Source organism: Pelodiscus sinensis, chromosome 5, assembly GCF_052426305.1.
Source record: "Pelodiscus sinensis isolate ZL-2025 chromosome 5, ASM5242630v1, whole genome shotgun sequence".
Taxonomy (NCBI): domain Eukaryota; kingdom Metazoa; phylum Chordata; order Testudines; family Trionychidae; genus Pelodiscus; species Pelodiscus sinensis.
The window spans coordinates 55455341-55470682 of NC_143056.1; the positions used below are offsets into that span (position 1 = coordinate 55455341).

At 44.7% G+C, this 15342-nt stretch overlaps 1 long non-coding RNA gene across 1 annotated transcript; it reads right to left on the reverse strand.

The window, feature by feature from the left end:
- LOC112545826 (uncharacterized) lies at positions 1 to 7474 on the reverse strand. The gene is made up of 3 exons (XR_003089373.3): positions 6994 to 7474; positions 5718 to 5779; positions 1 to 356 (listed from the first exon to the last, which is right to left on the reverse strand). It is a non-coding gene; the product is annotated as an uncharacterized LOC112545826 (long non-coding RNA).
- Between the last annotated feature and the right edge of the window lie 7868 nt (positions 7475 to 15342).

Genomic DNA, 15342 nt, shown 5'->3' on the forward strand with positions numbered 1-15342 from the left:
TTTTACGTTGAAATAAAAACTCTTTAATTCAGAGAGTAAAAACAAGAGGCTCACACATGAAGGCAATGGTTTGATATGACATTTGATGGAGGGAGCAGTGGAATCTTTGCCAGGCAGAGAGCCATCTTCAACACATGGGCTTGCCATTTCTGACGTTCTGAGCACACTGTCTCCCCACGTTTACTCCTTGCAGCAGGGCGTCGCTAACGTCATCAAGTCCCACCAATGTAATGAAAGGGGAGACAAATCCATAGAGGCCTGCCAAAGCCATGCTTAAAGGCCAGGCAAAAAAGACCAGTACGAACAGCCAGAGCAAGCCCCACATCAGATAGCAGCAGCCTGTCTGAAAGCGTTCACTGAAACACCACAAAATAATCTGGATTAGTGACAAGTATTTTAATGACATTTTTCTTTCTATGCTAATCATAGATAGCAAAAACATAAGATTTAGATCACCTTTTTCTGAGCCCAAGGTAATATTATAAACCTTGCTTGGTACTGAATTGATACAAAATAATGGACAATTGATACAAAATGAATGCCCCTGAATTGATACAAAATGAATGCCCCTTTCTGAAAGCATAGTGACCTGATTTACAGAGCAGTAACTTCTGTAGGTGCCATTTAGGGCCTTAATTCTGCAAAGTATTTGTTCACACTCCATTCTTGGATGAAGAGGTACTTATGTAAATGCTAAGGCCAAAATTTCAAAACATGGTTCATACATCCATATTTACACACACAACATTAGATTCAGAACTCAACTTTAGGGACCCAGTTTTGAAAATCCTGGCCTAAGTATTCAGATACAGATATTACTAAATTTCCAGAAATAACAATTATGATGCAGGAAAGGAGTCTCTCTCTCCTTTTACTGTCTTTCTGCTCTCACAAGTCATTTTTGTTTGATAGATTTATTTTATTTTAGAAGCTGTCCAGCTCTCCCTTCTTCCATCACCAATCCCATATACCTTTCCTCGCCTACCTTCACTCAAAGTCATTCCTTTCATCTTTTGCCAGCTGCCAAGAAAAACTTCATCTGGACTGCATCTTTCAGCAGTTGTCTGAGGGGAATGTAGTCCCCCAAATTCAAACCAGTTGGAACCATTGCACGCACACAACTCCAGTCATCAGTGTAGTTAAATCTGCTTTCAGGAGATTTAATTAAAGTTGCTATAAAGAAACACACACACACTCTGATTTGTCTATTCTAGCCCTCCAACCAATTTTAAAACTGGACTGAATTTTTGGGAAAGTGTTTTTGCTGAGGTGCGTAGAGGCACTTCCTGGGTGGCCTAGTTTAGCTCAGTTTTGTTCCTTCTTCCCACCTCTCCATTGCATGGTTGAGAGAGGACATAGTTTCAAAGCAATACAAATAAATTATTGGGGAAGTTGCTTCTACTGTTTAGGGAGCATCAACTCTTCCTTACAAATGGCCATTTCCAATCTTAGTGACTCTCTTGCTCCACTCTAAAACCTTGCATTGAGAGCTGGAAGAATAACTGATTTTTTGGTTTGCTATCAATTCCCAGTCATCCAGAAAAATTGAGTTGAGTGAAACGGAAACTTTTGAAAATTTTTGACTCAAAAAACAAACAAACAAAAGTTTTCTTTTGAGACAGACTAAAGATTTAGCTCAAAATGAAATGGTTTGTTTTAAATTATTTTCCCCTTCTGTCTAATGTGGAGCAGGGATTTGAATTTAGATCTTCCAGGTGGTGAACCGAAAACCATATTAAAAGTGTAAGTCATCACTTATAATTCTCAGGACTTTTTTCTGTCCTACTTGAACGCTAAGGAGCTCTTCAGAAGCATGCAGTTTGAGTGTAGCCTCAGTCGAAATATAGTCAGCAAGCCTAGAGCAAGGTGGAGAAAGATGTGTTTCTGCTTTAGGGAGCAGACTGCTTTGCCTCTCCCTGTATTGGGATTCTTGTGTATGGTAGGGTTCTGAATTCTGAGATAAAATAGTGTTACATTGCAACCTTCCAGCAAGAGAATTTGTTTTTATCTAACTTCTCTGTGTATATCATGTTCTAGAGCCATCCCTACAGGGGTGTGGAGCTCAGGACACGGGTTGCCAAGTTTCTAATCTGCTGGGCGGTGCTCCCCTTGGCTCTGCTCAAGTCCCACCCCCCCTCCATCCTTTACCCAAAGCCTCCCCACCCTGCTTCTTCCCACCGCTACTCTGCCCCTTCCCTGCCTAGTTCCAACACCTCCCTTGAGTGTGCTGCTCCTTTGCTCCTCCTACACTCTCCCCTAGCACTTCCAGATCTGTAAAACAGCTAATTCACAGCAGGTGTAAGCACTGAGAGGGAGGGGAAAATGCTGATTGGTGGGGCAGAGGCACTGGTGTGGAGGGAGAGGTTCTGGTAAGAGTTTTGCTTACCTCCTGCCTCACCTTTCCACCTGCTTTCTCATTAGTTCATCAAAGCAAGGGGTCTCCCAAAATGTGGGGCTTTGAGAGGTTATCCCAACTCACCATACTCAAGGGACAGCTCTGATACCACAAACATAACATCCCATGTGGTAAGAGAATACCTAACTAGTGGGGTATTCTAGAGCATGTCCCTCTGTCTCTTTAATTGAAATCATATCCCTTTGAATAAAGAGTTATTGGTCCAGAGACTTGCTTTTGGCTCTTCTCCACTCCAGATGACTACCCTAATCATTGTGCTGTAGGGTAATACAGGGCCAGTAGGTCCCAAACTCTCCTACTGAAGCTGTTCCACTTCGTATAAAATACCTGAATAATCACTATTCTAAAGAAAGAATATGAGTGATTCAAAATTGGTGAGTAAGGAACACACTGGGGGTGGGGGGAATAGATAGGGAGGAATCCAAGTTTAGGACCCTATTTATTTAACTATCTAGACAGTGCTTGATCCTGCAGTGAGGGCAGGGGACTGGACTCGATGACCTGTCGAGGTCCCTTCTAGTTCTAGTGTTGTATGACTATTTATACACAGTGGAATGGCTTCAAGCAGAACAGATTTATTTGACCAAGAAATTGATATTTTAAATTTATCATAATTGACGATGCCTCCAATTATAAATATTTCCTGTAAACAGACATAAAACATACCTACTCCGTTATGGCTACATTGAAAAACTGCAGCCTGCCTTGTAAGTTGAATGTGAACACTGGAAAGAAATAGTGTTATACTACTACTGATTGGCGTACACAGCTACGGATTATGCACCCATCTAGTCTGTACGGACACATACCATTATCATTCTTATTTCCACCTCTTATTTCCTACTTGCACATCTCACCCACATGTTACGTCTTTTATTGTAGATAGAACATGGTTTGCATTAGAGATTCAGGGTATGTCTACACTACAGCGCTGATTCGAACTAACTTAGTTCGAATTAGTTAATTTGAACTAAGCTAATTCGAACTAACGCATCCAGACTAAAAAACTAGTTCGAATTAGCGTTTTGCTAATTCGAACTAGCATGTCCACATTAAGGACCCTGAACCGGGGTTAAGGATGGCCGCAAGCAGTGCCGGCAGGGCATCAGATGAGGACTTAGAGCGTGGAGCTTCTGCCTCAGGCTAGCCAAGGGCTGTGCTTAAAGGGACCCAACCCCTACCCCGGACAGACAGTTCTCAGGGGTGCCCCGCTTGCAAAGCAGTCCTGGCTTGGAGTGCCCTGAGTGCCCACACTGGGCACATCACAGCACTCGGCCATCAGCCCAGCTGCACTTGCCGCAGGCTGCCATCTGGGGAGAGGGAGCAATTGGGGGGCTGCAGGAGAGCTTCCACCCCCAGAAGCCCGTAGAGCCAGCCCAGTCCTCCCCATCGGGGGCTCGTACCCCATTCCTCCCTCACCTCCTTCCACTTACCCTTCCCTAGCTCCTTTTCTTGATGTACAAAATAAAGGACAATTGTGTTCAAAAATGGAATCAAATGGCTTGGTCGCTGTCTTCGGTCCATCCCCTCCAGGGTCCCTAGGGTTGGCCGCTGTCGGCAGACAGGCTACTGGGCTAGATGGACCTTTGGTCTGACCCAGTACGGCCATTGTAAGCTCAGGGCTCAGGGTCGGGGGTCTCAGTGGACCACCTTGATTTTCATGCACACCTGCTCCTGGGTGGCCAGGCTGGCAGCTCTCCTGCCCTAGCCGGCCACTTTCCTGTGCTTAGTGCGGAGGTCGTGGACGAGGGCCACGATGTCCGCACTAGACCAGGCGGGTGCCCGCCTCTTGCGGTCCCGGGCAAGCTCCCGGGAGCCGCCAGCCTGGTTCCAGGAAGAGGGGGAGGGCTGGGGGGCATCGGGTGGCTGGCTCGATCCGTGGCAGGTGCAGGGTCTGCTAGCTGGGTGCTGGCAGGCTTGCACCTGGCACGAGCACCGTAGCCAGCCCGTGCCCCTTTAAGGGGTCCGGGGCCGGGAGGGGGGCAATAGAGTTTCCCTGGTGTTGGCCAGAGTGGCCACCAGGGAAAGCTGGGGAGGGCTAGCCTCCCACTAGTTTGAATTAAGGGGCTACACACCCCTTAATTCGAACTAGTAAGTTCGAACTAGGCTTAGTCCTCGTAGAATGAGGTTTACCTAGTTCGAACTAAGCGCTCCGCTAGTTCGAATTAAGTTCGAACTAGCGGAGCGCTAGTGTAGTGCCTATCAAAGTTAATTCGAACTAACGTCCGTTAGTTCGAATTAACTTTGTAGTGTAGACATACCCTCATTTTCTAGGTGTCTGAACAGTATGTAAGCACAAAGGGGTCCTGAGGTATATGCGTTACTACTACAATATAAATAATAAAATTACACACAAATAACTACATTACAGGAACATTAAGGTTGTCAAATTGACAACACGGAAGCAGGAAATGCCACATAAGGCAGCCTGGGCAGTTTTAATTCCTCCTCTATCTTCCCTACTCCCACCCTCCAGTCATTGAGTGTGGAGTTAGGCAGCATCTGCAGGGCCAGAGGCATGCTGAATGGCCAAATACCTATTTTCTGGGTTTGTGGACCACAGAGATAGACAACTCCCTGTCACCCAGACTGAGGCACATCTCATCTCCCTGGAGGGCAGGGCTTAGAGTACATTCCTCTCATTGGCATTGACTACCTTAGGGAGACTGTGACGGCGCGTTGGGGGTTCCCCGTCTCCTGCACCCCGAAATGGCACAAACAGACTGCACCAGCCGGTGGAACAGAGGAAGTTTATTGCCTCTCCAGGATACAGCATAGCACAGATGTAGTCTGGTCACAGAACTGGGCTAGGATGCCTCAGGCCCCCTTGAGTTGGGGGGAGACTGGGCCCCTAACCTCCAGCTCCTCTCCCTAGGCTGTCTCCTCCATCCTCACAGACAGCCAGCCACCAACTCACTCCCTTCCAGCCCTGCCCCACAGCCAGGGCAGCATTCACCTTCCTTTGTTCCTCTCCATGGGGGGTGTCTGGCCACTGGTTCAACAAGTTTGGCATTACCTTGGCCTAGTGAGGTTTTCCCTGCTGGGTCTTGCTCCAGACAGCAGAGGTCACCACAGCCCAGCAAGTACCCCCACTACGTCACAGAGACTCACCTAGAATGCTGGGATTTGTTGAGTGCATACTAAGGCACCTATCTGAGCCCCGGCATTATCACTGGAAGCCCATGTGCCTACCAGATCACACCAGTAATTTTTCAGGCACTGCAAAGTTACATGTCAGCATGACAAAGCCCAAGTCCCTTTGTGGATCTGGGCCCCTAGAAACAAAACAAGGAGTTCTTACCTTCCATCAGATTTATCACCTTTCTCAGGCATTGATAATCAGACAAGCAGCACCTGAAGACACTATGACAAGAGAAACAGAATAGTGGAACTGCCTTCAACACAAAATGAATTGACTATCCCTGGAATACTAAATTCAGTTCTGGGAATACCAAATACCAGAAAGATTAATTCGAGGGAATTAAAATAACAGCAACAACAATTATTAATGTACTTGTAAAAAAGACTAAGGGGTTGATCCAAAGCCCATTGAAATCAGTGAAAAGACTCCCAATAGCTTGGTTGAGATAGGAATCGGGCCCTAAAAGCAATGTGTTATCACAAGATTAAAGGGGAGGAGGAACAAGAACCATCTAGAAGTAACTAAAAGGCTTAAACACTAACTACTGAGACACATTTATTTACAATGACGTAACTGAATATGGTATAACTGTGATTAATGAATGAATTTACTCTGGCTTTTAATTATGTATCTCTGTAGATCTTATGTGTGTTCCTTTACCCTGGCATTTTCAAAGACTACTAAGGGAGTTAGGCATCTAAATCCACTGAAATTCAGTAGGTGTTGAACTCCTAACTCCTTCGGGCTACTTGATGGTCTCTGACTGAAAGACTATTTGGTTGAGCGGGTGCAGTAATTCCATAACAACAAGCACTGGGTGAAATGTAATAAACTGAGTAAATAAACAACAGGACGAATTTTAAAGATTGCTGCACAAATCAATCCAATTGAGAAACTGTCTCCCAAAGAAAATGATGGATGCCTCTACCACTTGAGACCTTTAATGCAAGGCTAGGCATTGTATTTTAAGTGACAGTTCTACACTTGCAAATGGCTGGATTCTATGGCAGAGTTAGTAACTATCTACCTAGGTACTAATGTAGTATTTATTACTGTAATATGCAAGCATCTCCCAATTATTCAATGGATTTTATCCCCCCTCCCCCCGAAACTGATGTCACCTAAGCCTCTCTGCCCAGGACTAAAACCCTTGGGCTTTGGCGTTGACCCCTACCAGTCTAAGCTAGCCCTGGTGACTCCATTAAAACAGGATTGGGACCCACCTTGGAATCCTGACCCAGAGTTTGAGAACTTCTGCTCTAGAACATCCTTCCAAAGAGTGAGAATGGGGTAACTGTGGTGAGTTAAAAACAGGTCAGATTCTCCAAAATGATCTGTGTGAGGGGGGCCTTGGTCGCTACAGGATCTTGTTGGTTTCAGGGGACCTCTGCACAAGTTTGTTTGCCCATGTGGATCAAATCAAAAGAAGGCTTACCTTAAGAAAGAGATGTCTGCAGCCTTTTAATGAAGTCACTCTGATCCAGGAATTCACTGAAGCATGAACATACAAGTAAGTCGAATATCACAAGGACCCTGCAAAAAACCCTTATTTCCCCTTTATGCAACTTGAGTGAGTGTGATCCTACAAAGGGGTATAAAAAAATCACTATTTCCAAAGCAACTAATGTGATGTCACAAACAGGCCCATGACTTAATGAGGGGATTAGACAGCAGGAGCAGATGAACTCTAAAGGAAAAACATTGTTTTCATGATAACGTCCCTAGTTTTAAAACAGGAGAGGCAAAGTAAGAAAAGCTAAATGCTATAAATGTGGACATGTCTCTGTTAAGTTACTGTTTTTTATATATTCATTTTTATATATTGTTTATGCCTTGTAATAAACCATCAAGGCTGTTTCTGCACTCTTGCACTTTGAGTGCAGAATGTGGGGGCTGCAAAAGACTTTAAATATCTGGCCCCTAAAGACTTGTTAAAACTCCCCCAAGTTACAGATTCCCTGGCCTTAGATTGGTATTGCTGCCACCATCCAAATGCAAAACATCTTTTGAGAACCAAAGAAGATGTACTTGGGAATTCCTTCTTGTGAGCTACCCTGAATGTCTTTTATTCCTTCCTCTGAAGAGAGATTGAAACCTGGCTGCTGAGAAGATGAAAATGGAACTTTAATTTCTCTTAGTATGACTGGGCAGTCATAGGCTTCGTCTACATTTCTAAAATTAAAGCACAGCCACTGCAACACTTTCAAGTAAAAGGGTAGCTGTGGAAGGAGTGCTGAGAGATAGCTACTCCCTTTTTGGTGGTGGTTCACAGAGAGCAAGGGGAGGGCTAACAGTACTGGGAGCATGGGAGACCATTTACACTGACATTTTACAGCATTGTAACTTACTTTGCTGGATAAGGTGGCAGTGTTTTTTCACACTGAGCCAGAAATTTGTACCATAATAATGTGGCAGTGTTGATTTAACCTTAGACATGTGCACACAGAACCTCCCACCTTCTAGGACACAGGAATCAGATCATGTTCTTAAAAGGGTGATTTTTATGTAAAACACCCACATTTGGTAAAATTGCTGAGTGTTACTGAGCAAGTGAGAACTGGATTAAAAACACAAATAATTGCTTCCCTGGGATTCATCTCGGAAAATTACAGTATAATGAGGAAGTTAGATGTGCACAGCACAGAGAAGGCCAACAAACTCACAAATAAAGAATAAATCTGAGTGCATCTGACTGAACATTCTCTATTCTCCTCATCTATCTGTAGTTTTAAGACTTAGTCCTTCCCTCAGTATGGATGTCACTGGATTCTCCATGCCTGGCTCCCTAATTTCTTACATGTCTTTCCAGGAGGCCTTCCTCATTTCAGGAATGGCGGCTGCTTCTGTTTTCATTGGCTCCCCTGGCATCCTGCCAACTCACTTCCTGCTTCCCTCTCTAACCTGGTTTCTCTAGAACTCACTGTCTATGGATTTAAGACCTTAGTGGCAAGTCAATTAAAATTAGGGCTTAAGATTTAATAACAGCCAAAAAAAGATTTTAGCTAATATGGCTGGCACATTCAAAGAAATGGTGCCCCAACTCATTTCACCTATTAAATCCATAAATTCAGAGTCTATTCATGCCAACGTACATCTTCCACCCGAAGTGGATATACAGAAAAAAATTAGGGTTATTACAACACCACAAAGTTATTCAGTGGCAGAATTCTGCATGCATTGCGGGAGATTGCAGTGTTAGTCCTATTCTGTCACAATGTCATTCAAGAACATAACCAAGATGGAAATTCAGCAGAGTTCTTCATAGTTCCTCAGCCAGAAGTGCTTCACATCACTCAGCATCAACCCTTCATTCAGCCAAATTGGGGTCAGTGCAGGCTGCAGGATTACTGCGTGGGCATTCAGCTCCAACAAGATGATGCATAACCTCTGCCACAAGCACAATCTGACGTCTTGTAGGAGGGAATTCTGTTGGTTATCTGATGCTATCCAAAGAGTGGCCCTCTAGTTAAGGTATGGAACTCGGAGTCAGGAGTCTTTATCTAGCTCCAAAGCAGAAATCCTATGTGCCCTTGGGTAAGCCACTAAAATTCTCTGGGCAGATTATCTTGCATTAAAGCCCTTTTTACTGCTTAGGAAAGCTAAAAGTCTCCTGAGGAATACCCCCATGCAGAACACCCCTGATGTTGGCATAGCCAGCTCTATGCCATCTTCACAACACCCTCATAGGAATGTTATTAGAGTGGAAGTGCAGGAAATATGAGCCGGAGAAAGCAGAGGGTGGATTAGGGCTTAGTGGGGCAGACCTGAACTGTCATCACACTGTGACCCTGCGATAGCAAGTACGGACTATTGCAACAAGTCAGGTAGTTAGGATTGTCCCGGCTTGCTCTAAGGGGTTGCAATTACTTTCATAGACCCTGAACAGAGGACGCAGAGGTAGCTTGTCCCTGTCAATTATGTTGGTATGAAGTCATATATGCGCTTGTATAACTACAAAGGGAAATTCAGTCAAATAAAGTGAGGTGATAGTAATGGAGAGAGGGGAGATGAAGGAAGAAAATAGAGGGGAAAAAAACAAATATGTGCAACCCTAAAGGAAAGAAACCAGCGAAAGGACAATGAAATCTTACGAGAGAGAGAGAGTAATAGGAGGATATAAACAATGAGGAAAGGTGAGTATTAAATAACAAAACACAGAAATGTAAAAGAAAAAAGGCAAGGAAAATAAAACATGAAAGAAAAAGTAGAACAGTAAAGAAGAAAGTAAAAGAAAAGGAAGAATAACTTAAAGGCACCCTGGCAAACATGGGTGATGTATCTTTACTCACAGGAGCAGACCCAGTGAACTCTGATGATGATTTTGGCAAATCCATTTCAGTTCAGAGTTGTAAAAATGATCTCATTTCTACCTAAGGCTGACAGAGAGGCAAAGAACCAAAGGGAACAAATCTAGATCCTTTTGCAAAGATCCTTTAGCACTCTGTAACACTCTGTTTGGCTGAGTTCCAGGAAGGTTTTACGGCAATGTCACCAACATATCCTTGACATTAGTAGTGCTCAATGGTAGATGCAATAATTAAGAGAAGGCATGTCATGGAAGTAGAAGTGAAAGGGAAAATCATCAGTGCTTCAGATCTCCAGGAGAACATAGCTTTGATTGTATCAAACATGTATTCTCTTGCCATGTACAAAATACATTTCAGATCCCATTGTATTAATTACTGCTATTGATGTACTTCGATCAGAAAGAGACATGCCAGGGTTTCTACAGTTATGAATAGTAGGCAAACTTCATTACCTTTTTGTTTTAATTTGCTTATTTCTTTCCAAATAAATGACCATGTAACAGATATTTCAAAAGTAGTTAGGAAGATTCAACCTTTAATACATGTATGGAATTAACTTTCCATTGCACTTTCTGCCTGTAAAAAGAAAGAGCAACAGCCAAGAGCCTTCCAGGGGGACCCCATTGTTTTCATTTTCCCACAGAAAATTTAGATTTTGCCAAAAGGGGGTTAGATAGGAAGGTTTTTGTCCAGATTTTCCTAACTCTAACTAGTAATCCTACTTAGGTCCCTTTGTATGTGTGCATGAGGATTAGAGCTGGGCAAATAACTGAATATTTAGTTCACTGGCAGTTTAAAAAAACATTTCTGAAACAATTTGGAAGTCAATAAAGTTTGAGATCAAACAAAACATTGTTTGCAGGTACTTTTAAAGAGCTAAATTCACAAAATGCCAGGAGGAGAAGGGTAGGATGGTAGTGCTGCTGATGGATGTTCATCTAGGCATTCTCTTGAAATGTGGAAGATACATGCTCAAAGTGCCAATATTTGTACAGCTTTAAATGAAAATACTGAGCCTCAACCCCAGACTATCTGATAGTCTATTGGTTAGCGCACACACCTGCAATATAGCAGATACAAGTTCAAAATCCTTCTCTGCATCAAGCAGAGAGGGACAATTAATCCCTGATCCCAGATTAAAGTCATGTGGAAAAACATTTGCTCAGATCAGTATAGTATGAGTACTTAAACATTTATAGATTTCTTTTCAGAACACCTCTGTGGGAAAGGGAGTATTTATGTTTGTTTATAAATGACAAAATTGTAGCAGAGATTAAAGTCAAAAGCAGAACTGATCCAGAATTTTTTGATGATACTATCTGATGGCAAAATGTTGTAAATCATTGACTCTGAAATTTTAGAGCAACATACTGGTTTGAATTAAAATTTTACTGAGAATGATTCTCAAAGTCCAGGTTGGAACTTCTAGTCAAAGCCAGAGCAGGAGATCCCAGAATAGCTCCTAGTCCAGAAGCTAGGGATGTAGGAAAACAAGGTCCAAATCAGTGGGCCTTCCACAATCTAGGTGAATGTCTTAATCTCTGGGCAATTGGCTGCCAAGGGCACAGAGGTTTTGTCTCTTGCTTGGTTTTCACTTAAAAACTTCAAAAGATGTTGCTTTCTTTCTAATGAGGAAAACAAAAATTATTGAAATTTTTCACAAAACAGAATTATTGTTTTCATTAGGCCCCAAATAAAAAAAAATCCACTCATTTTGGCTGCCTATTTTGAGATGGCTAGCAGTTCACTTTTTCAGCGTCTTTTGTATTACTTGTTCAAATACACCACCCATTGACTTCAGTTTCAGCAGTGAGTTCTCAGGGTTGGGTTTTTTTTTGGGGGGGGGGGGGGTATGAATCAGACCTCAGGGTCTTATGTCAGGTCCCAGAAAACGAGGCACACACTCTTAGTGACCCAATCTGAAAAGTTCAGTTTAAGAGATTTCTGTAGCATTATGTAGGAACTGTGTGGTAGGAGGACAGAATCAAATTTTCCAAGGCAGCATTCAACATTTCTCTTTGTTCCAGCAGTCCTGTCACTTACTACATGCCTTCCAATTTCTGCTTCAAATGCGGCGGAGCTCCTACAAACAATAGCCTCCCTCAGTCTGTGACCGCATCTTCTTTGTGCCAACTGGCAGCATTGTCTTTTATAAGGATCCCTTGGATCAAGTATCTGCACCATACACCCCCAGAGTGTGGCCTGCAGAATTGCTACAAAGAGCCAGTATCAATGCATACTGGTCATCATAGTCATTGTTAAAGTATGCGATATTTATGACATTATGTATCTATACTGGAAAATATGTTCTTGAACTTAAAAGGCTGTTCACCAGGAGATGACATGCCTCAGACAGATTCTGTTCAATAAAGGGGTAATAGACTCCAACTTCCATATCTGATCATTGTGCTCTTCTCAGTATAAGTTTATTTGCATATGTAGCCTCCGGTTAATCAAGACTGCAGAAATGATAAAAGATGGCAAAATTTCCAGCACAGGACCCACAGCAGGAAAGGATTCTGTTTATGACTAACAATAAAGAATTAATTGGGTTCATCAGGAGAACACAGAGACACAGGATATCCTTCACCTGGCAGCATGGCTTGTCTCATGAAAAAGGGATCACAACCTGCCTGGTAGAAAAGTGTTGGTAAGCAAGACCTTATTAAAGAGATGGGTGTCTTGTTAATTATGGCGAGGCTTCAGTATGCATGCTATGACTTTATTTTACACAACCATTTGTTTTCAATATTTCTGCTTGCTGTCAATGGAATCTCTATGCTATGGTAAATAAACTTTTTCTTCTTTTCACTATAAACATAGGCAAATGTTGTGTGATCTGATGTTGTGTAACTAGTACAGGCAGTCCCCGAGTAACGCGGATCCGACTTAAGTCGGATCCGCAGTTACGAATGGGGCTTTTCTCGCCCCGGAGGACGGGAGCGGCGGGACGCCCAGATGAGCCGCGGTCCCGCCGCCCGCGTTCTCCGGGGTGAGAAAAGCTGCTCCCCGTCTCCCTGGTCTGCTGGTCAGACCAGGGAGACGGGGAGCAAAGCCTCAGAGGACGCCCGTCTCCTTGGTCTGCTGGTCAGCTAGTTCCCCCTCCTCCCCAGTAGACCAGGTTTTTCTGCCCACGACGCCTGGGGTAGAGCAGCTGGGGCGCTGCTGGGTTGGTCCCGCAGCGCCACTCCTCGGCGCTACTAGAGCACCCCAGCTGCTCTGCCCCAGGCGTCCCCAAGTCAGCCGCTGCTGAAACTGACCAGCGGCTGACTACAGTAAGCCTAAGGCAGAGTTGCTCTGCCCCCGGCTTCCTGGAATCAGACGCTGATCAGTTTCAGCAGCAGCTGACTTGGTGACGCCTGGGGTTCTTAAGTTGAATCTGTATGTAAGTCAGAACAGGCATCCAGATTCAGCCGCTGTTGAAACTGATCAGTTTCAGCAGCGGCTGAATCTGGATGCCAGTTCCGACTTACATACAGATTCAACTTAAGAACAAACCTACAGTCCCTATCTTGTACGTAACCCGGGGACTGCCTGTACACTGGGATGTATTCTCTCTCTTGGCACAGTGAATCTGCGAATATTGTGAGTGTCCAGTGGATCAGGGCTGGACACTAGAGGATGCATGGAGGACTTGGGGTTTGGAACAAGACCATCACTAACATGCAGAAGGACAGCAGAGCCCCTGTAGGCTGAGAGGGGAGCATTAGCATGTTGCTTGTGGCATGAGATGTCAACCTGAGGCAGGCACAGACAAGGCTCCCTCACACTGAGGGTATGTGATAGGGAGGTGTCTTAACCTTGCATACCCTCAATAAGCAACAAACCTACTCACGCCTGACTCATGCCCAAAGCAGGGCTATCCTGGACCATGAATAATGCAGAGATCCTGTTGAAAAATTGTATGCAAACATGTTATTAGACACAGAAGGGGCGCAAATTAAGATTACACTAGCAACTGAATACTGACATTTCCTAACTTTTGAGTATTTTACTTTGCAACCATCATTCGTAATGTTCTTTCTCTGTGTATTTTCCTATTGTTTTAAAAAATGCAAATAGAAAATTCCATCTTAGCACTACATAGACATTCACATGATCAGAATATGAGATGTCATACAGATCTTTGTCACTTGAGTTGGGGAAGTAAATTACAGCAGTACAAGGTTGAACCTCCCAAATCTGGGACTTTTTGGTCTGGCAACATGGCCTGCTAGACCGAAGAGCCCCAGAGGTGGGAGCGGGAGCCAGCTAAGAGAACACGGGAGCCCAGGCAGGGCCAGGCAGCAGTTGAGGAGCCTCCATCCCAGCTTGGGAAATCCTGAAGTCAACTGGGCAGGTGGCCAGGGAGTCTCAGCCCTACCAGGGAACCCTCAGCTCCTGCGGGGATGCCAGCGGTGGGCATCCCAGCTAGGAATCCCCCAGCAGCAGCAGAGCAGTCTAGCTGGGAACCCAGGAAACTGCTGGTGGCAGTGGGGGCAAGGTGACTGGCGGAATGCTCTGGCTAAAGCAGGACTAGCTAAGGCAGGCAGCCCCTAGCAGAGAACCCCAGGGAATCCCCAGTGGAAGAGAGGCTGGCCCTGGCAGCAGGGGAGTGTAGCCGGAAACTCTGGGGAGCACCCCATGGCAGCAGGACCTGCAATGGCTAGATGGTCTCAGCTGGGAACCCCAGGAGACCCTGGGGCAGCATGTGGGCAGCAGGGTGGGGAGACCTGTTGAGTGGCAGAGCAGGGAGCCCCACGGAGAGGAACTCAGAAGCTGGGCAGCCAGAAGGGGAACACTGACCTCCCCTGATCTGGCAATTTCCCTGGTTCGGCAAAGCTCAGGTCCTGAGGGTTCCGGACCAGGGAGGTCCAACCTGTAGTAGGCTGTCATCTACAGTAAATAAGCACTGGACAGGGGTGAATCATACACTTGGCTTCCAGAGATATTTGCTGGGTGCAGAAGAAAGATGAGGCTAAGGAATCTTGGGTTCCATTCCAGGAGGAAAGTTGCTCTCATGGGAACAAACTGTTCTGACAATTTTTCCCAAGTTTGACCCCTTTTGTCCTACCCTCTCCAATCTGTCTCTGTTCTACTCCTGCCTCTACCCGCTCCCAGCTCATTATCAAGTCTCACCTACCCAGTTTCCATTCCTGAGGCTTTTCTCCCCAGTCCCAGTCCCCTTGCTTAAGCAGACCAAATCTGCACACTAAGATCCCAGTATCTTCTCAGTCCCAATCTCCTTGTTGAACCAATCCCAGTTCCTTTTCCCCGTTATCCTCAGTTTCCTTATCCAGTTCTCTCTTCCAGGTCTTTGTGCAATCTGTCTCTCCCCCTCTATTTCATATAATTCCCAGCCTGAAGAGGACTTCCAGCTCCAACATTTTAAGCATAAAGAGTTACAGACTGACAGTTATAAGCAATTGAAATGAGGATATTGTAAGAGGAAGGACTGGGCAACCTTAAATACATGCAGCACAGCTAGCTGCACTCTA